This window comes from Patagioenas fasciata, chromosome 1 (assembly GCF_037038585.1).
Source record: "Patagioenas fasciata isolate bPatFas1 chromosome 1, bPatFas1.hap1, whole genome shotgun sequence".
NCBI classification, from domain to species: domain Eukaryota; kingdom Metazoa; phylum Chordata; class Aves; order Columbiformes; family Columbidae; genus Patagioenas; species Patagioenas fasciata.
Genome location: NC_092520.1, coordinates 161,123,906 through 161,145,140, shown reverse-complemented (window position 1 = coordinate 161,145,140; position 21,235 = coordinate 161,123,906). Strand labels below are relative to the sequence as shown.

Genomic DNA, 21,235 nt, shown 5'->3' with positions numbered 1-21,235 from the left:
CAGCTTATTTACCAGGATTCCCATGAAGTATTCAGAGCTAAGCTTCATCCTGTAGGAAGTGCATTTATGATGGGTGTCATCATCTGATCAGTTCCACTGATTTCACTGACAGTCTCATAGATGTGAATATAAGCGTGTGGCTAAGTGACTTCCTGAATTGTACGCTATGGCCTGATGCAGTTTCTGTGAAAGTTAGCAACTTCTCTGAGCACAGTGAGGTAAGTTAAGCAGGAAGTAACAGTCCTCGCCATTAATACTGTCACTTGATGAGCTCCAGCATTGTTTATGTCTTTGAACGTTGCCCACCGATATGTTTTCCCTTGACAGCTGGCTCCAGCTGATACTTGAAATACATTTTTAATAAAGGATCGGTTCTGAAGAAAAACTATCAGAAGTGTCTATCTTTGCTCATCAATGACACACCCACGTTACTGACATCTTAGCTGTCTAAATCCTAAAGAAAATCCGGCTATCCGTTACCTGAGAAAACAGTATTGCATGTGGTGATTGCCCTGCAGGTTGTCTTTCACTTACTGTTCCGTGGAAAGTTGCTGACGATGTAAAATCTGCTGCTTTTAGGATAGGGAATCTTTCCACTCAACTTTTCTGGAGAACTGTGGAGTACGGACTAAATGTTAAATGGAAGATACCAGGAGAAATAGGAAGGTAGGCATGCTGATTGCAATTGTGCCCTGGAGTTGTAGCTGTCACTTCTGTTTTCAGTCCACTTCGGTCCACTCTTTGTCAGAGCCTGTAGGCACTTGCTTTCCAAATTTTATGCCTTTACTAGACCTTCTGAATTGTCAGTGGCTCGTGTAAAGATATTTCAAGATTGCAAAATGAATGCTGCAATTAATGCTAGAGTAGAAAATTGTGACATGGCAATATTAATTTCTTAGAAGGTAAGGTGTTTACCTTTTTATAACTTAAAAACTGGTTTTACACATTATATTGTGATTTCAACCCCAGACAGTGAGAGTAAGGCAGCATCAGAACTGTAACAACAGCGTCTAAATTGGTGTTTTCATTTTCTTCGAGGCTACTACTTTGTACCTTGATCTTTCAGGTAGGGAGACAACTTTGAGAATTGCTGGCAAGTTTTGAAGCATTAAGTACATTTGTTTTTAAGGACCAACATGCACTTAGTAAGCACTTAAACACAGTAATTTAAGGTGATGGTAACCTTAGTTTGGAACTGAGACATTACTGTCAGTTCAACATTTTGCCACACCTGAAACAAAGACACTATTTTCTGAGTATTCTGGCAAATGCCTTTTTGTTTTGTGTCAGCTGAAATGATGAGTAATTCTAAAAACATCTAAGTGAAATTATGCCCTTACTGAAATCAAGATGAAACTCTGTGAACATCAATCTTTGCCTCATAGTGTTAGCTACTGACTCATGCGCCACTTAAATTATGATGAGGCTGCTTAGTGGTAAACTTTCTTAATAACTGTGGTAATTATTTTTCTAGTATTACTGCCTGATTTAACTTCAGCAATGTCTTTTCTTGGAAGCACGATGATGATAAAAATGGGATATTTTCTATTAATGAAATGGTACTTAATATTTGTGAATTTTCTTTATCCTAAACTGTGATCTCTAAAAATAGAAATTTATAGAAATTCAAATATAAGTTGCCATGGTAACCTATTGGGGGATAGTGCACACACAAGATTATTCTAGCAAGACCATCCAGTGATGTTATATAACTAGTGGAACTAGTTTGTTGACAAGAAGGTTTACTTTATTTGAGATTCTAAAAAAAAAATTCAATTTTTAATTAATGTGGTTTGGTGTCAGTGACGTCTCCTAAACATGTGGGGTTTTTTTGTAAATATAAAACGTAATCCATGTACATACACATACTTCAAGACCTGCAACACTTTTCTTTGTTTCTCAAGTTCTGGAGTTACATCTGAATATTATTTCTGTGTTCATTTTATTGTTTTGGATTTCATAGACTGTGAAATGAAAGAGTACAGTGCTACTCCTTTCACTCCAGGCTTAATAGAATAATCATTCACAAACTGCTATTTGATAGAATGCTATTATGTAGATAAAGAAAGCTACTGGCATATAATACTGTCATAGGAGTGGAAGCGTTGGGCAACTGCATCTAGCTGTGCATTGGTTTAAGCATCTCTGAAACAGACCCCTGATTCTTAAATGAATCAAGCATGTGTATTCTGCAGTTTACTACTTAATACCTGTAAATGATTTTGGTATCCTTTGGTGGATTTTAAGTGCAAAGCACTCATTATGATTTAGTAAAGTGCAAAGATCTGTCTAAATAATGTAAAAGGCATAACTGAGCACTGAGTTTAAAAGAGTGTCTGCAGATGCCCAGCAGGACCTAGAATGTCAGTGCTAGTCTTGCGTATCATATTTCAAATTAATTAAGCTTTTAAGGCCTTTTACTTTTGAATAATAGTTGAAACATGATGCTGTTCAAAGAAATGATTAGTATTTGTCACTGATTTTTCCTAAGAATTATGGATTGCTTACGTACTTAGTGCAGGAACTCAAAAATGGCCCTGAGATTCACAAAGTTCATTGCTATATATCCTTCACTTTCTGAGAAGACTATAAATCTGTGACAGAGAAGGGGACAGCGGCTGTGACATTGGGTGGCTCAGCAGTGTGAGAGCCAGTGTGGGCCAGGGCACTCAAGCAGGTGTTGCCTGTGATACCCCTGCCATCCTCAGCAGCTGGAGGCAGGTCACACAACCCGTCTGCTGCATGGTCTTTACCTACAGGAAAGGTCATGATTACTCGATTTACAAGGGAAGGATAAAAATTAATTAGCAAGTATTGGTTTATTGTGAGCATTCACTGAAATGCAAACAAAACCACAAAAGCCTTGCAGTCTCGGCATTGAAATACTTATGCCTCGCAAGTGTTCTTAAAAATACTGATCTACTGCCACTTCATTGTGACATGAAGAGCTGGACTTGAGCAGTGAGTGGTATTGTTGGCTGGAAACAAGAAATTCCCATCTACTGCTTTATGTGAAGTTATGTTGTTGGAGACTCAGTGTCCCGTAACATCTATATCAGCTTTAAACATTCAGTGGTGTTGGTTGTAGGAAGAATCAGCCGAAATGAGTGCGACAGGAGAAAATATGATTTTATATATATCCTTGAAAGGCCAAAGCTACAGAAAATGTATTGGAGAGCATTCTTATAAAAGATAACTTATGTTTTTATTTGATGGCTTGCTTATGTTTTCTCCAGGTACCTAGATACCTGCTGTGTACTATGGTGAATATCTGGAGTAGGTTATATTTTTGGGCTTTGGCTGTTCATGATGCAAGACAATTTTTATTTTTGGTGGAAGCAACGCTGCTGGGATAGTCCAAGATATCATGAATAGAGTTGTGAAGATATGTTCATCTCAGAATTTATGTTTATAGATAAATAGTGAATTACAAATTTGATTTGCTTTCTTAACAAATAGAAAGGCCCTTTAATTTATAAGTTGAAATCTTTATTCTCTGTCTTTTATTCAACAAGGAAAGTATGTATACTTTAGATCTTACCATTTAATAATTTTTGAGTTATGCTGGCATCTTCCATCTTAAAATGATATTAAGAAAACAGTAAAGGTTAATAAACAAAATGCAAAGAGGTTATTCCTTTTGCTGTGTTGGTAATCAAAGTGCTGAATTTGGTTTTAAGTGGGAAAAGAGTCCATTAGATTAAATTGGTCATTGTATTTGAAGCATTTATCCTGTGGGAGCTGTCATTTTTAAAGAAGCAGCAAGATTTGTTCCTGATGTCAAAAATCATATTACATCACTGTTAGAGATATACATACACTCTGTAGCTTCATGTATACATGAGCTGACTAAATCACATTGCAAGTAATTGTTATTAATTTACTTCTACCATGCTGGTTTTTACAAGTCTTAATTGGAAACTGTAGCTTAATACATGATGTAGTCAACATAAACTAGCTTGATCCACCTTAAACATAGATGCTCTCTGATGGTACTGACATATTGGTGAGGTAAAATCATCAAGATTTCTGCCTCCCGAACTTCTGCCTTTTCCTCTACAGCTGTTCTGCCTGATGCTGCTAGTGTTTCCATGGAAACAAGCCAGCTCTTGGCTTCCTCTTCCCATTGAAAACAGCTTTCTTGCTGTCACTTGCTCATCTGGGAAAAGCATTTTGTCACGGCTCTGACATAAATGCCACAGAGATGATCCGTCCTGTCGTTTCAGAAATAGATGCTGTTACGTATGTGCATGTGCACACAGCCGGATTTGTCTTCCAACTACTCCAAAATAATTTGGTTAATGGACTTAGGCTGAATTTGCTTTGGTGTAACTGGAAGTGAAAATTTGCTGAACATGCACTGCCTAAGATGAAAACGGTGTGAGAAGTATTTTTTTGGTTGAGAAATGTGGCAGACCTTGTTCCCTTCTTTTATGTGGTTAATACACAATGTACTATCTGACATGTTTATTTACAGTGGTAAAATTCTTAAATGGTTTACTTTGGGTATGAGAACCTACCTTCAAACTGGCTAGGATGGTGATGGCAGGAATATTTCCCAACTTCTGGTGACTGTTGCATAGGTTTCAATGCTACCGTCAGCTGAGGTATCACATTAGCATGCCGTTGTCACTTGATGCAGTCAGGATACGAAAAGAAGTGATGTAAGAAAACTGGTATCTTTGAGGTTCCTGTATTCTTAAAGCGTCTGGTACTTAGTCCAAGGTAAATGTATCAATCAATACCCTGCGAAGAAGTCAGCATTTTTGTTTGTTTTGGTGAATTTGTGTTGAGTCATAACCAAAGAAGTTCAGAACTCAGACTAATCCTGAATCCTTGATTCATTTCCTTCACTGTAGGAACTTTAAAATATTTTAAGGGAAGTTTGTGTAAAACTTGCTTGTCCTTTTCTCCCTCAGTGGACACTAGCAGAAAGTGACTGTTCTCTTCCTATGAAGTTACAATTGGGGTAGAAGAATCAGAGAAGAGGAAAGACATCCTATATAAATTTTTAATATTTTAATAATCTTTTATGAGGTGCTGTCCAGTAGTTTTTGGATGGAAGAAACAAGTTCTTCTTTTTATGAAGTTCTGTTTCAGTGCTCTTAATTTCTCCAGGGACTACTCCTGATCATCCTATGATTCAGATTCTTGGCTCATCTTGGGCAAACACTGTTTCTTTCAGCCACAAACAGATTTTTTCTTTTTTTTGGCGAATAAAGTAGATAGGCAAATAAAATCTAGATATGGTAATATCTGGAATATCAGACTATAAGTTATAATTTTGCTTAGTGTATTTCTTATAATGATATGGTTCCTTTACACACACTCATTCTTTCACAAGCACACATACTTTCCAGTATAAATTACTAGTTATATAGGAATAAAAATTTGTTCTTGATGCAATACTAAGGAAAGCTGTTCAATAATTTTATGTGGAGAGAAAACAAGGAAGCTATGTTCACTCCTACTTATGTGTGCTGTTATCCCCAAAGAACCTTTCTCCTGGTGCAAAGCCTGAAACATTAAGATATTTTGCGCATCAGAAATAATTTCAAGTGGTGAACACAATATACAATTGTGGAAATGTGTACAGACATACTAATATAAACTTATTGTTGGCAATATTTATCAACATGATAAAAGGTATTCAAGTTGTAGTGAAGACCTGGTACATTTTATACCCTATCTTGACATACACATGTATACATTGATATAACTAAATGGTAATTTTGTCCGAGAGAGCTGTAGAAGTAGCTGTAGAGAATGAACATGAAATCACACTTTTTTTTCTTAGTTCTACAACAGTGTTCAATTTACATCTTTGTTGGTACTTTATGATGACTAAAGCACTTTTGAAGGAAAAACTCCACTTCCATCTGTTAATCAGTAGTGTTAAAAATAGAATGCCATCTAATCACATGAAACACGATTTCTCGTGATTTATGATTTGCTTTACAGAATTTTTGACTGAAGTGGTGACTTGAAGCTTAAAATACAAATGATCCAATTATATATGTTGTAATTATGTGTTGTTTCCCCCCCACTCCCCACCTTTAAGTTGAAAATTCTGAGATGTTGTTGTGGTTTTGGTCTTTTTACCAGCAGGTTAATTATTACAGCGGTGTAATGATTCAGTCCTTTCTTGTTACAGAGAGCCTTTTGTAGTTTCTTAGTGTTTCTAGGTGAACCTTAGATAATGGGTCTTTGATATGCTCCTGCAAAATGCTGTAAACTGGGAAAAGTCTCTTAGCCCAGTGCTGGATAATGTGGTAAGTTCATTAATATGCATTAAATTTACCACACAATATAATCTAGTCTTATTTCTCAAATAAGGAGAGTTTCTTAAGTGTTTACATTTTCATTATGTATAACATGTAAAATTATTAGTATTTTTTTAACTGTGCCTAGTCTTTGAAAAAGGGGAAATATCCCTTGAAGTCTGTGTGTTTGGTTTTTATAATTTGTAGAGTTCTACCTGTATAGCGGTAATCTTCTCTTTAACTATTTAATACTTATCCTAAGAGAAATAATTCCTCTTCAGGAGTGAATCCCACCACACTAAAATGCTTGGTCACTTTGATAAAAGCATAACGCTACTCCAGCACTAGGGATCTGATAGCACATGGGATTTTAGAACAACAGAAATAAAATGCAGAGACTCAATTAAAATGGCTGAGAAAATTCTTTCTCAGTGAACTGCATGACGTAGAAGGAAAAGGAGGGCTGCAGAACAGTGCTGTGAAATGCTGTGTACACCTTGTTGCACTAATGAGGAGCGCAGGCTGAGCTCCTGATAGGGTTGCAGGGTGACCAGGTCTGTGACTGCCCCAGCACTGACAGTGCTTAACCATCTCCAACGTCACCCTGCTGGAGGGTGCTCCTAAGTAGAGGGAAGAGTTATGTCTTCTAATCATATTTCTATTGTCCCACGTAATTTCTCAGATCATAAATGTTCACAATATATATTAGGCTTTTATATGCTGTCTACTGTAAGATTGAGGGTACTCAAGTGTGTAGTAATTAGTATTTTATATAAAGCCTATGCAACAACAGGATTTTTTTGTTTTGTTTTGCACTAGTCATAAAAATTATTATAGGACAATGTAAAGGATATTTTTAAGGTGTACAACCATGTGGGTATAAACCTGAGTCCTTATTTTTGCCTAGGTATTGAAAAATTCTCTGTACTTTTCAAGCAAACTATTTAGTCTTCTTCATTGGCACTTGCTAGTCCTTTACCCATATGAATGGCATTTTTTTTTAATAGTTGCTTTCAGGAGTATCTTAATTTCCATAGGATAATGATTGTTAGGAACCAAAAAAGTCAACTTAGATGTTTTTTATATCACGCTAAGTGTTATGCAGTTTTAATTTTTTTGGTTTATGTGTGTTTTTGTTTTTCCTGACAATAATTTTGCAGTATTTTAAGTTTAATCCAGATGTGGTTTAGAGAAGAATATTTGTCTTCTTGGTTTCCTATCACATTTGGGAAAGTTGTTTTCTTTCACTTTCAATTCTAGGTCTGATATCTACCTTCAGTTTTCCATTTGAATTTTAGGATATTATTGATGTGTAAGCACATCTGAATTTCATCTCAAACACTCTTGCATTAGTCTGGGAAATTATTTAAACAAATTACAAAAAAAGGTATCAGGAACTGAGTTTTGGATCTCTATAGTTTCTTGAGGAGGAGAAGCAGAGAGGGAGGTGTTGAGCTCTTCTCCCTGGTATCCAGTGACAAGATATGTGGGGATGATTTAAAGTGGTGCCAAGAGAGGTTTAGACATTAAGAAGTATCTCATTACCTAGAGGGTGGTCAAACACTGGAACAGGCTTCCTAGTGTTGTGGTTGATGCCCGAAGCCTGTCAGTGTTTAAGAGACATTTGGGCAAAGCCCTTAATAACATCCTTCAACATTTATTCAGCCCTGAATTGCTCAGGTAGTTGGACTAGATGATCATTGTAGGTCCCTTCCTACTGAAATAGTCCTGTTCTGTTCTAAATAAATACATAGGTCCTGGTCTTCCAACCTTCTTTTCCCATACAATGGAAAATGAAGTCCTTTTACTGAATAATTACAGTGTTTCATATTTTCATAGTTTAAAAAATAATGTGTACATAGTAAATGGCATATAGTAAATGACATCAACAGGTATTTTTTGTGTAGGAATCAAGTGATGTAGGATTTTGGTGCAGGTATTGAACATCAGCTTTGCTGTATAATTAATTTTCTGTTCATTGTCTGGTAATACTTTATGATCAAAAAATTTATTTAAACACCTTAGGCATCTCCATCCTTTGGCCAGTAAATTTTATTACTGGCTGTATTCGAGACTATTTGAATATGGTTTTGAATTTGAGGGCTGAGACTTTTGGCAGCAGTCTGGAGTTATTTTCCTGTTTGCCTAGGTGATATACCTGTGCCACTTGGAGAAAGAAATGGTCGTATTTGTCATTTGTCTCCAAAGCATGCATGTGAAGCTGATGTTGCAGTGACCAATGAATGGTCAACAAAATCAGTTTGATGCATTGCAGCTATAGGGTCTCCTTGGTTAGTCATTGCGTATTTTAAATTGGTGCCTTGATAGCAGAACAAATGAGCTAGGGGAATTAAAAAGGAGAAAGTATTTGATAAATGGGAAAATTACGTCTTGGTGAAAAATGAACCATTATGGTTTGAAGCAAAGAATATTTTTTCGTATTTTGGTTTATCACAGTATATCCAGGCAAACCTTATAACTTGCAAAGGCATTTTGTGTTGCAGGTGTGGGGTTTTTTTGAGTGAAGTGCATTGCTTTAAGGATGAAAGATGTTGGTTTTCTTTAAACTGAAGATTTATCTACTTACATTTTTGCTGCTATTGTCACTTCCTTAATCTTAAAGTGAGAAGGGAGCGTTAATCTTCTCAAAATGACTTCCCTAATGACTCAGTTTATCACATTATGGAATCGGCTACTGTAGGTAGGTACAATCTTGCAGCTGGTCTTCACCTCAATCCAGGAGCTGTGACAGCTGCAAGTGTCTCAGGAGGCTCTCTGGGTTGGTACTTGCTTATGTTTCCTCACTCTTCAACCCTACCGCGTTGCATTTGGTATCTTGCACGGTCACTGAGCCAATGACTGGCTATTCTAATACTTCTGAACCAGTACCTTTTCCAATATTTTTATAATACAATTAACCATTCTGCTATGGCTTGAAGTACAATGATATCTATAGATACCTCTCTACTGCGAATTCTACGTTTTGTAGGTGTGTTAGCAGCTTTTCTTTGAAAGTGTGATGGCATGCATCACTTATTGAAATGAAAACCCAGCAAAATTTCAATTATTTTGTATTCTCAAAAATCTAAAGACGTTTAAATTTGGTATTTGGTAGCAGAAATGTACCCATTAGTCTCTGGAGAAGTGCAGATGAAGTTCACGTTGAATTTGTATTTCATCAGAGCAACCTACTTTGCATTGCAATCCTGACAGATTCATGAGATGAAGGCAGTCCTCTTTGAAATAATGTCTACTGTTGTTCAAATAACAGCAGCTAACTTTCTAAAACAGTGTGAAGAAAATTATTAAACTCTTGTGCTGCTACTTTTTGTGTACTCCTTGGAGATATAGATCAGGAGGTATTAGTAATTATAATGAACAAGCGTCTTATTTTGCTTGTTTACTGGCAGTGCAATTTTAAATTAACAAGGTAATTGTTACAGTTTCCTAATCATACATACCTTCAGAAACCCAAGACTTGTCTCTGGGTGGGAAAGTCTTGCCAATAGTGGAGGCTATAGGAAAATGCATAACCTAAATTTTTCATTGCAACTCTACTGCTCAGAGAAGTATAGCGTGACAACCATGTGCACTGCAGAAACAGGGGTGAGAGGTGAGTCTGAGATGAGAGAGAACTTTTGTGGTCCCCTTGTTTTCAGACTTCAGGTGGACTTATTATCCATATACATAAATATGGATGCAATCATCTTTTGTGTGAATATATATATGCATGTATGTTTATACACACACACATAAAAATTTCTAAACAAAAGCATATATTGATATTCCTAACCTTGAATTAAGACAGTCAAGGTTTTGTTTTTCCTAATTGTCCTTGAAGATTTTAATGAAGAAGGCTGCATCTCAGATCTAATGGCTTAATTCAGTGTTCCTGTGGTCCTGTGGTGTATTATTTGTTTTTGTTTATTTTTGTTTGTTTTGTTTTTTGTTTTGCTTTGTTTTGTTTAATTCAGCTCCCTGCTGTTCAAGTAGACTTTTGTGGACTGTAGAAATATCTTGCTTTATTAGGTTATGATAGATCAATCATACTTGATATACTTATATATTACTGTATTGGTTTACAGTATTTTGTTAATCATGTTTGATGATAGAACTAGCATTCCATTCTTTATAAATGTTATCTCATTTAAAATGGGAAACACCTGAAGAAGTCATGTAATTAAATAAATCTTGTTTTCTGTGAATGTATATCTTATAGGTGACTCTCAGGGCCAATTGAATTTTTTCCTGCACTTGACATATTACAAAGTCTCCTCTGAGTGCAGATTTGTTGCTATCAGAAAGTTCTGAACTCATGTTACAGCTTTTTCTCACTGAAGGTTTTGGATCTCTCTGTCTAAATGAGCCCCTTATTTTCATAGTCCTGTAGAGATTTAATAGTTTCCAAAATCTCTGTCCTTTGATCTAACTTTGTTATAAATGGCCAGTTGGTTCAGAGTTCTTGGATGAGGGATCAGTAAACCAAGAAGAACAAACCAAACCAAGGTGAAGTTTAAAGTTGCCTTTCACTTGGAAGTCCTGACATCTTAGAACACATTTTCTCAAGAAAACGCTTAAATTTACACTTGTTACATCAGGAAGCATAACTCTGCCGAAGTAATTGGAACTCAGGAACAGATGAGAAGAACAAGCAGAGGCTGAAGGGCTGTTGTGACTGGGAAGGGGTTTGACTGATGTAAGGAAATCCTTCCATACTTGAGAGCTTTGTCTTTTGTGCAACGAATACTAAATCAAGATAGAAATTATTTTACAGTGTTTTGTGCAACCACTACTGCATTATGACACTTAATTGTTGCAAAGCAAACCAATGTTTTGTGGCATCCATTTTATGGAAAGCACCTAAAAATATAAACAAGGGGACTATTATTTCTATGATTTTATTTCAAATATGCTAATACAAGTAATTACATTGCCTTTTTTTTTTGTTTGTTTGTTTTTATTGTAATACAAGTAATTATATGATTATATTGCTTTTGTAGAGTTATACAGAATGGTTTAAAAACCTATAGAAACATCAGGTTCTTCTGGTAGATAATCTAGAAGTGTGCTGGAACTGTACTGATTTTTACATCATAAAAGCCTATACATTCCTTATATTATTTTATAAGATGACACTTCTAAGAAAATCATGTCTCCCAGGGATGCAGCTTTCCCTTCTTCAGCTTTTGGTAAGGTGATATATTAAATACAATTGGATTTGGCGATCATTTTAATCGGGTCATGTTGATAACACATAACATGATTTTTCATCTTTGAAGTGTTGCAACCTCTTTTATTATTCATTCCTCTGTATTTTTTTCATCTAGTTGTTTTTTTGGAAGGAAAGGAGGATAAGTTCAAGCCAAGTTCATATATCTGTGCTTCTTGTGAGGAATACTGGATAAAGACAAGCACAAAACCGTAAAACCAACATTTAAATGGAAAATGCAAAAAGTCATAGTACAGCGAAAGCTGTGAATGGTGCAGGGATGGTGTTACAATGAACTCATATGGTCAGGCTAGGAGGGACATGAAGTGAAGAGGACTCAGTGACTAAAGTGTTAGCAGGGAATTCTGGAGATTCAGGTTTATGTCTTCACTATGCTGTGACATCTCCTGTGGTTCACCACCACACTGTGGTTCAACCCATCTGCAAACTGGGAAGGTAAAAACGTTCTCTTATCTTAGTGTTCCAGCACCTAAAGGGGACCTACAAGAAAGCCGGAAACGGACTTTTACAAGGACATGTAGTGATAGGACAAGGAGTAATGACTTTAAACTCAAAGAGGGTAGATTTAGATTAGATATAAGGAAGAAATTCTTCACCATGAGGATGGTGAGGCACTGGAACAGGTTGCCCAGATAAGCTGTGGATGCCCCATCCCTGGAAGTGTTCCAGGCTGGATGGAACTTTGAGCAAACTAGTCTAATGGAAGGTGTCCCAGCCCATGGCTGGGGGGTTGGAACTAGATGACCTTTAAGGTCTCTTCCAACCAAAGTAATTCTATGATTCAATGAAAATTAAAACAAACAAACGAACAAACCCTTAAAAATTATGCAGTGGTCAAATAATGCAGCAAAAAAAAACTGGGGGGAATTGTATTTTAGTTGGTGACGGTTAAATATAGTGCAAAGGAGAGCTTAGGTACTTTTTAAAGCAGATTGGGGATTATTTGCTGGTTTCTTTGACCAAAGTTTTAAACATATGTGATCATCCCATGGTCCTTTTCTCCTTTTTTTTTTTTTTTTTCTCCATTCATTGGATCTATGGTGGGAGTAAACTGGGACTGTGTAGTCATTTGGATATATGCAGTAATGAGTATGAGAGGAAATACTCATAACATATTGATATTTATATATTTATTTTAGAGCAGAGTCAGAAGGTTGTATTCAGATAAGGAGGCATATATCCCACACTTGAACAATATGGGAAAAAAAAACAAACCCAGACCTTTGAATTCAGTAGGAAAACATTTTTCCATTTTGTAAACAGGCTGAGGTAGGGTCTACATGGGAGGAGGTTGTTCAGTCAAGTTAGTAAAAATTGCTTTGTAGGACCTAAACACAAGGAGATTGAATTAAGGTGAGCTTTGGCACAGATACAGTTTCTAAAAGGTTTTCCTCCAAAAGTTATTGTTATCATTTCTGAAATAAAAGGTTTTCAGAATTTAATACACCTGAAAAAATGTAATTCTCCATCTTTCTTACAGATTGCTGAATGTTTGCAAAGAGGTTTGGCATTTGGCCTGTGCAGTTAAATTCTGGCACAACAGAGTAGAAAGTCTTAAAACGAGAAATATTGGTCAGTCTCTACTGTTGGCTCAGCTACCAATTTGATCCGCAGTATATTAGAAAGATTGTTAAATGATCTAACGCTGATTCTGGGTTGTGTTCTGTAGCTGTTTTTGAAGTGTAGATTGATGCTGAGCCTTAACCACCAGCTATGGGGGGAATGGTTGAGCTTGCAGGCTGTAATTTTAGGAGGTACATTTTATCAAACTTAAAAAAAAAAAAACAAGATCCCAGAGGAATGCCTGGTGTGAACAATGCTTATGGTAGTGCTTAATTTTGTATTTCAGGAGCATTTGCACTGGTTAGTGAGAGCTAGTTGCTATTCTTTGCTGCTTTTTAATACATTAATTAGTTGTGCTCAACTATATAGATGACCAGTATTGGCTAACCACGCGGCAGTGTTGTAATTGAGTTACTGTAAATTTCACTAAGAGATTTTTCCAAAGGAATAGGTAGTACCTGTTCCTTAATTCTAAAAGAATACTCATCTTTGTGTCCTGCTTCTCATGTACAAGAACTCCAGCTGTGAGATCTCTCTATAGAGATGACTTAATTCCTCCCTATATAGGTGAATATATTTTCATGAGTGAGATGTTTCACAGTTTATTGTGAAACAAAGCCAAACATTTTGCTAACTTGATCAGAAACCTGAATTGTTCTGTAAGGTGGAAGCCATGGAGAGCAAGAGCCTTACCATCAGAATTGTTAAAGTGTTTTGAAGATCTGTCTTTACAGATGCCTGAGGGCACCAACAATATTATTTTGATTTTTCTCTCTTCCCTCACAAACACTCCTTCCCAGTTCAGCATTGCATTACTTTTAAATATCAGGGAAGCTATACTGAATATTGCAGGAAATTAATTAATAGTTTAACTGCTGTGTTTCTGTGCTGGAAGAAAACCATCTAGCTATGTCTGGCCAAGATTTGCTGGTGTCCTTGAACCACGTGATGATGTTGGCTGTCCAACGTGATGATGTTACCGTCCAAAAGATGGCAGCTGACAAGTGTTAACTCTGCTGTGATTGTGGAAAGGCAAGGAATTTCTTCATTCAGTTAATGGTTTTGGAATGAGGTGTAGGATAAACAAATGAGCTCAGTTTCTTTTTCTACCTGAAATGAGCATTGTCCATAGCCTGGACAGGAGAAAGCTGCTTTTTCAGGATTTCTTCTGAGCCTTTTGAGATTCAAAAAATTCTTCTCTGTGTTGTTATGAGCTGCACAAGGCAGGACTGGATTTCAGTATGATTCCTTACATGGAGTCATGTCCGATCTTGAAGCAATATACAAGATTTTGTTGATGAAGAAAGAGTTTTGTGTATTCCTAGTGGTAATTGCAAATTATTGGTATGGGTGACTAGTTTGGCCCTGAAAAAGCTGTGAGCTGGTAGCCATGATAAAGAGCTGCAGTGCTTTTTAAACTGAATTTGACAGTAGGTGTTAAGACGGTCCCCTTTCATTGCTGTGGTATTTATTAGAATGAAAACCCTAATATCTTAAAATATTTTCAAACCGTATCAAGTTAAATACCTTGTTTTGTGTTTTTTTTTTTTTTTTTTTTTTTTTAAGATTAGAGTTCATAATATTGTTCTTTCAAATCAATGGTATTTGTGTTTAAAAGAAGGAAGCCATACTCCCTGCATTTGTCTGGCAACCTCTGAATCAGGAAAGGATTTCTTAGAATATGTAGGGAATCCTTAACAAACTGAGGACTGTCAAATTGATAAACCAAGTGTGTTAGAGGATTTGAGTGCTCCTATAAATAGGAAATCAATCTGAGAAAAATACATTAAGACACTGAGGAGGGAGGGTCTTAAAGGAAAAACATAATCAGGAAACACTGAAGAAAAATGATACGTTTGAAATAGCAATTAAATAAAAAGAAACGCCAAAGGAGAGAAAAGACTTGTTGGGGAGGATATTTTTGTTTGAAGATCACAAAGTAAGCAAGGGTCAGGAAATTAGAGACCTTACGTGTAGGTTTTGTTGGTTATAGTTGCTTCTGGGTTTGTTTTATTCTGCTGCCTAGGGAGGAAAAAAATACATGTTAACAGTTTTGTAAGGTGAAAATATTTGTATTTATCATGGTCCTTGGGGATTCTTCAGCTGATTAGAATAAATAATTGGTGTGGGGAAGGGAAAGGAGAAGGACAAAGAAGGCTCAATGCTCATTTGTACAGAGCTATAGTCATCTTAGGCATAATTATCTACTTGGTTCTTTAATTTTGAAAAGCAACATATAAAATCTTACCATTTACCATGAATCTCTCTGAAGCTGTATCCAAATGGCAAAAATTCAATGTACGTCTGTAAGTCCGAGAATGTGATCCTGTATATGCATTTGGTTTTTCTCTTTCAAGAGTCAGTAGCTCACAGTCTTGACACCGCTTGTACCTAACCTCTCTTCAAAAGTGGTGCTTGTTCTGCATTATTTGTAGCTTTTTAGATAGGTGAATTTGAAGTTAAGTGGCTGGGAAAATGTGACGTATATGGCACTGAGGTGTACCTTTGTTATACAAAACAGAGTTAAATATGTACCTATATGTACCAACATTATGGTGACTTTTAAGGAAACTAAACACTTTTTTTTTTTCTTTTTTTTTAAGTTCATAGGAAAGTGAAAAACAGGTCATATTAAAGAGAAGAGGCTGCTAAGATAAATGTTTGATATTTGAAATTCAGGAAAGCCTCTGAGTAACAAAGTGAATTTTTTCCTTTATTTCTAGCTCATTAGCTTTTTATGAAATAGCCTTGAGTAAAATTGTCCTAATGGTGACTATACTATATATTCTGAACTGATGTATTCAAATCAAGACTTGTTCTTCATCTTAAAACCTTCTTTAGGGCTGTTGTTTGAAAAACACTGGTACCGCAACAGTAAGAATGAATCCTAATAAGGCTTTCAGGAACCTTAAATACCAAGTGATGATTCTACTTTTTGAAATAAAGAGAACATTTTAAAGTTATTGAAGCCTAAGAAAAATAGGTGAGCTGTAGTCCATTGTGGGATACTCTTCTGCAAAAGTTAAATTTATGTGATATCAGATAGCAGCGGTTTCTGTTCTTTTGGAAGAGAACCACAGAATGTAGTGTCAAGAATGGTCGATGTCTTGCTCTGCAGAGAGAAACGGAAGACAACTATAAATGATGGGGCGGAACTTTTAAAGATTATATAGATTTTTTTCTACATTTCCCAGTGCAGGGATTCCCCCTCCTTTAATAGAGGAAAATATGAATTAGAAGCTTAGCAAACATGCTTCCTAAGCCCTTATTTCTCTTTTGTTCTTATTTCATTCTTTTCTTTGGTCAAAAGGTAAAGTCTAGAAGAAACTGTTCAACAACCCCTCTTCTTTTTTTTTTTTTTTTTTCCTCTGTAGAATGGAAAGGACTAATTTTTCTCTCAGACGTTGTCTAGAATACAGACATGTGATGACCTCTGGAGTCCTAGGCTAGACTTAATTCCTGGTTTTTAGTGCCTTAAAAGCTATCCAAAGCTTTACAGTACAGTTATTTTTATTAGACCATTTTTTGTGATAAATTTATATTAAGGCAATAAAATGTTTTTGTGACATGTACTGCTTACAATTTATAATGTATTTTTATGTACCCAGAAATGAAGACTAGGTAGTTTGCTTCATCATTCACTTAACGTGCTTCTAATTTTGATACTGGTTGAAGAAGTCATGAATGTAAGTAAACTAGAACTGGAAATCCTTTGCTTGACTGTAGGAGTCTTACATTATTTTCAAGGGGAATTTCACAGTGAACTGTTTCTGATAAGGATTAATACCATAAAAAAGTGGAATCATTGTCCTTGACTGTGTCATCAGTTTTCTGTCTTTAAAGATAGGGCTTGTTCAGCCTTGAGAAAGGAAGGCTTAGGGGACACATCATTGCCATATTCCGGTATTTAAAGGGTGGCTACAGAGAAGGTGGAGACTCCCTTTTTACAAGAAGTCACCTGGAAAACATGAGGGGTAGTGGGTACAAGTTACTCCTGGGGAGATTCCAATTGGACGCAAAAGGGAAATTTTTCACTATGAAAACAATCAGCCATTGGGATAATCTCCACAAGGAAGTGGTGGATTCCCCAACATTGGACACTTTTAAGATTCAGCTGGACAAGAAGCTGGGCCATTTTGTCTGGACTGTGGTCTTGCCAAGAAAGGTTGGACCAGACGATCCTCATGGTCCCTTCCAACCTGGTATTCTATGACTCAGGGTTAATGGTATTAGCTAATGTTAGTTTGAAATGAAGAATGAGAGACAAAAATGATCAGAAGTGACTTGAAATAAAACACTGTACTGTTTGACCTCTTGGATACATTTTTATTACTGGGTTTAGGAGACTTGTTTTGTATCCATTCAAATAAGGAGACTCAGAAAGGCAGAGGAAGAACAGTAAAAATTGAAAATGAAATTTAGATATTTGCGGTACCTCTTTTCCTGAATTATAAATGGTGGAAATTAAAGTGTCAGACAGTCTTGATAAACTGCTTTGTTTGCCTTCATAATCAGACCACTTTATGAAAACTGGAATTATTTTTGAACAAACAGGAAGAAATGGAACAACCAAATATATGAAAATCGTGTGTGTGAACAATGATTTTATGATACCTTTCGTCAGAGGTTAACTTTGGAATGCCTTATTGATACCTGTGTGGAAAGGAAAACTGTGCCTAGATGTGCACAGTCAGACAAGGCTAGATCTGCACTAAATTTAGGGTTTTTTTAATTCAAGTGTATGAATCATCATCATCCTTATTTCATAAATTTGTCATTTTCTGGAGCAAACTAACTTTCTTTTGTCTTTTTCCTATTTTTCTAATTAACTTGTCTTTCCTCTTTATGTTTTTCCTATTTATTCTTTCCTATTATTTGGAGGACCATCTCAATTTAATTAATCCATTGCTCTTCTGTAGAAAAATTCATCGGCAAGGCTCCATTCCATAAGTGTGGGTCTTTATATCTGTAGAGCTAGTGATATATCTTATGAGCTTAGATATCTCATTCTGCAAAACAGAATAGGAGAGCAGAGTCCATACTCCTTTTTTCCCCTTTTAGTGGGCAATGTTAAAAAAAAAAACCCAAACCTCTACAGACTCACAGATCAGCATTGTTAAATATAATGGACAGCATTCTTCTGTTTTCAAACACAGTCAGACTTATAAACGTAAAACTTCAGGGACTACTGTTCCTACATTTTTGTCCTATCTGCAGATCCATTATATTACATGTGTGTACCTATGTATGTATTGTAACACATACATATACACATGTATGTGTTACAGTATCCTCTACACAATTTCTGCTTGAAAAATTCTCAAATGTTTTGGTATATAATTTTTCAGGTAGACCACCAGGCAGTGCAATTCAGAGTACCTAAATTTAGGAATCCAAATTCATCATCATCTTAATAGTTAGAGATATAGGCTTAGATGATTAAAAATAGTGAAGAGAGATAAATACATTTGGACAGAGTAAATCCCCTTCTCAGTGTTTTATATACAACTCTGCCATATATGTGAGCGAAACAGGCACTTTTGTTCTCTATTTCATTGTGACACATTTGTTTTCATGTAAGCTGTAGTATAGAGAAATAAGCAGTGTGAAAAGTAGAAAAAGAATGAATCATATTTGTGGCCTTAATACAGAATTGCCACTGACTTAACTAAATTGTTTGCTAAAGCTGATTTGCCTAAATCAGTGTAGCAAGCTTGTATGACTGTGGTTCAATCAGGTAAAGAGTGCCCAGCATTCATTTAGCTTAGTTTGGCTTCCAAAACAGTTTTCCCATACTTAACAGAATGCACCAGAGGCTAGCTCCAATGTAAATAAGTCAATTTGCAAAACAGCTCAGCTAAATTGGTACAATTTCTGTGTGATTTCTGTATAGGCCACTTGTGGTATTAAGGTGTTCAGACTCTCATGACCTGTTCTAGGAAACCACTGCTGTATGCCTAAAGCTATCAGTTTTGCTCCAGAATGACTGATATGTCTAAAATATACTTGCTTTCAATATACAATGCTTTTATTTGAAATTAAAGTGTTTGAGTGAAAGCAGATTGAACTGAGACTCGACTACTCAGATACTTGCTTCCAAACCACTCGCTCCCTGTGTTTAGTACTTTTCTGCTCCCACTTCTGGCCTTGGTCTCTTTCAGCTCTAAATCCTGTATAAGCACAGACTGTTGTTTCCATACGTACACACATATTTGACTTGTGCATTTTTTGAATTGCATGGCAGGAGTCCTGGTATCAATTAGGGGCTTCCCTAGTTGTTACTGCAATAGAGATAGTAATGAGTTCCCAAAGCAATTTGCTGTCAAGTTTGTGACCTCATCAATAGAGAGCTTGATTTATTTTTTTTCTTTTTTTTTTTTTTTTTTTAGGAAGTCAGTGAAATAATGTTAACTCCGTTCTAGCATGTCTTATTATTGTCGATGGGAAAGAACTGTGACAGCTGCCAGCATACCTTATTGCAATTTATAACATCACATAACCAGCAAGGGATATTTTTTTCATTCTTTACATTTGTGCTGAATTTCCTCCTTGGTTGCCATGCACCTCAAACACACAACAGAACTATTGCATGGGACATACTGTGGCTGCAGGAACCCTGTTGAGAAGGAGCTGTAAATCTGTTAGTTCAACATTAGTGTTTTCTATTCTCCCCAGCACACCCCAGTTTCTGCCCTTCCAAACTGGGGAGCAGAGGCTGGGTTGACTGCACTGCGTGGGAGGATAAATGTAAGGCTGAGATGTGTTCAGAATCTGTTGGAGTGATAAAGGACTCAGCATTCCGATTCAATGTGAATCATGCAAAGCCATTTATTACAGAAACAAGCCTCCTTATATATGCAACTATTCTCTGATCACACGTCCACGCTCCAAGCATGGATTCGCTAAATGAGTATCACAGGCAGTCCACACGCTGGAGCCCCACCGGTGATAGGTCCGATGACTCACGCCATGCTGAGGCCCTGTTAATGAAGAAACGCCCCTCTTTCTCACAGCAGATTCTGTTCTCAGCTTCTCAAAGTGGCCTTGAGATTCCTTTGGGCCTGACTAATTCAACAACATATCTCCATCTAACGAAACCCTGCCACAAGAATCAGCAGAGAAATTCTTGTGCTAAATGGTGGTCTTGTGTTTTTGCAGTAGGTTGCATGCGGAAGGATCAAAGGGTGAAGTCTGTTTGTCCTCTGCTGTGTGAGGCAGTGAGAGCAGTGCCCAAGGTGCTGGCATGGGCAGCTGCCTGGATAAACCTGTGGAGGTCCATGCAGGTGCAGCCTTGTTTTTATCTTTCAGGCCTCATTTGGTGATAGAATACAAGACACATCAGAGCAGTCAGTCAGACAGTCTCTGTTAGGTGGGAAAGAAAAACACAGGCTCAGTAGGAAGCCTCAGATGAGGCTGCAGCTGGCACCCACCTGCTCAGCAATGCTGGACTGATGTTCAAGTGGAAAGCATGATGTGCCTGTGCAGCATCATGGTAGCTCTGTTTAGTCTTTTACTTTATGAAGCTGGACAAATCCCATAACTGTAAATCTAGTTTTGCTGTTTTAATTTTTGATAGGAGCATAAACTGTTGGATTTGAATTTTGGCTGTTGTATCTTCATTAAATGTCTCCTCTCTGTGCTACATGTCCCTATTCATTTTGAGGGAGTGAATGCAGGCCTCTGTGTTGAGTGGTGTAGAAGGTTATATGTTGTAACTTTTATATAATTTACTCGGTCTGTGTCTGCCTACAGAACAGAAACACCAAACTTTTTCAAGATATTTTTGTCATTGTAGATAATAGACCCGTGCTTTCTTGGTGGAGAAATACTTTCATACCTGTTATATTGTGTCTAAATGCAGAAATTACAGTAAAAGACATCTATTAGATTGTACAGTTAGCACCCTGAATTAGGGAACACTAAAATTTAACATTTAGCAGTAACATTATCCTTATGTATGTATTTCAGATGCAAGATCATAGTGGTGCATAACATTGTTCTCCTACTCAACGAGGGCTGCTGCTGCCTCCACTGTTTGTACACCAAACTCCATTGCATTGTATAGACATGCTGGTAGATAGTTATTAGTTTATGGTGTCCTTATATTCCTTGAAAATCTTGTAATGAGTGTAATGAATTCAATATCTATAGAACAGCCAATCCGATGTAATCACAAGCA

The 21,235-nt window shown here is 36.6% G+C and overlaps 1 protein-coding gene across 9 annotated transcripts in view; it reads left to right on the top strand.

The window, feature by feature from the left end:
* Positions 1–21,235, top strand: part of KCNC2 (potassium voltage-gated channel subfamily C member 2) — a 103,897-nt gene that overhangs the window by 2,902 nt on the left and 79,760 nt on the right. The window lies entirely within an intron of this gene.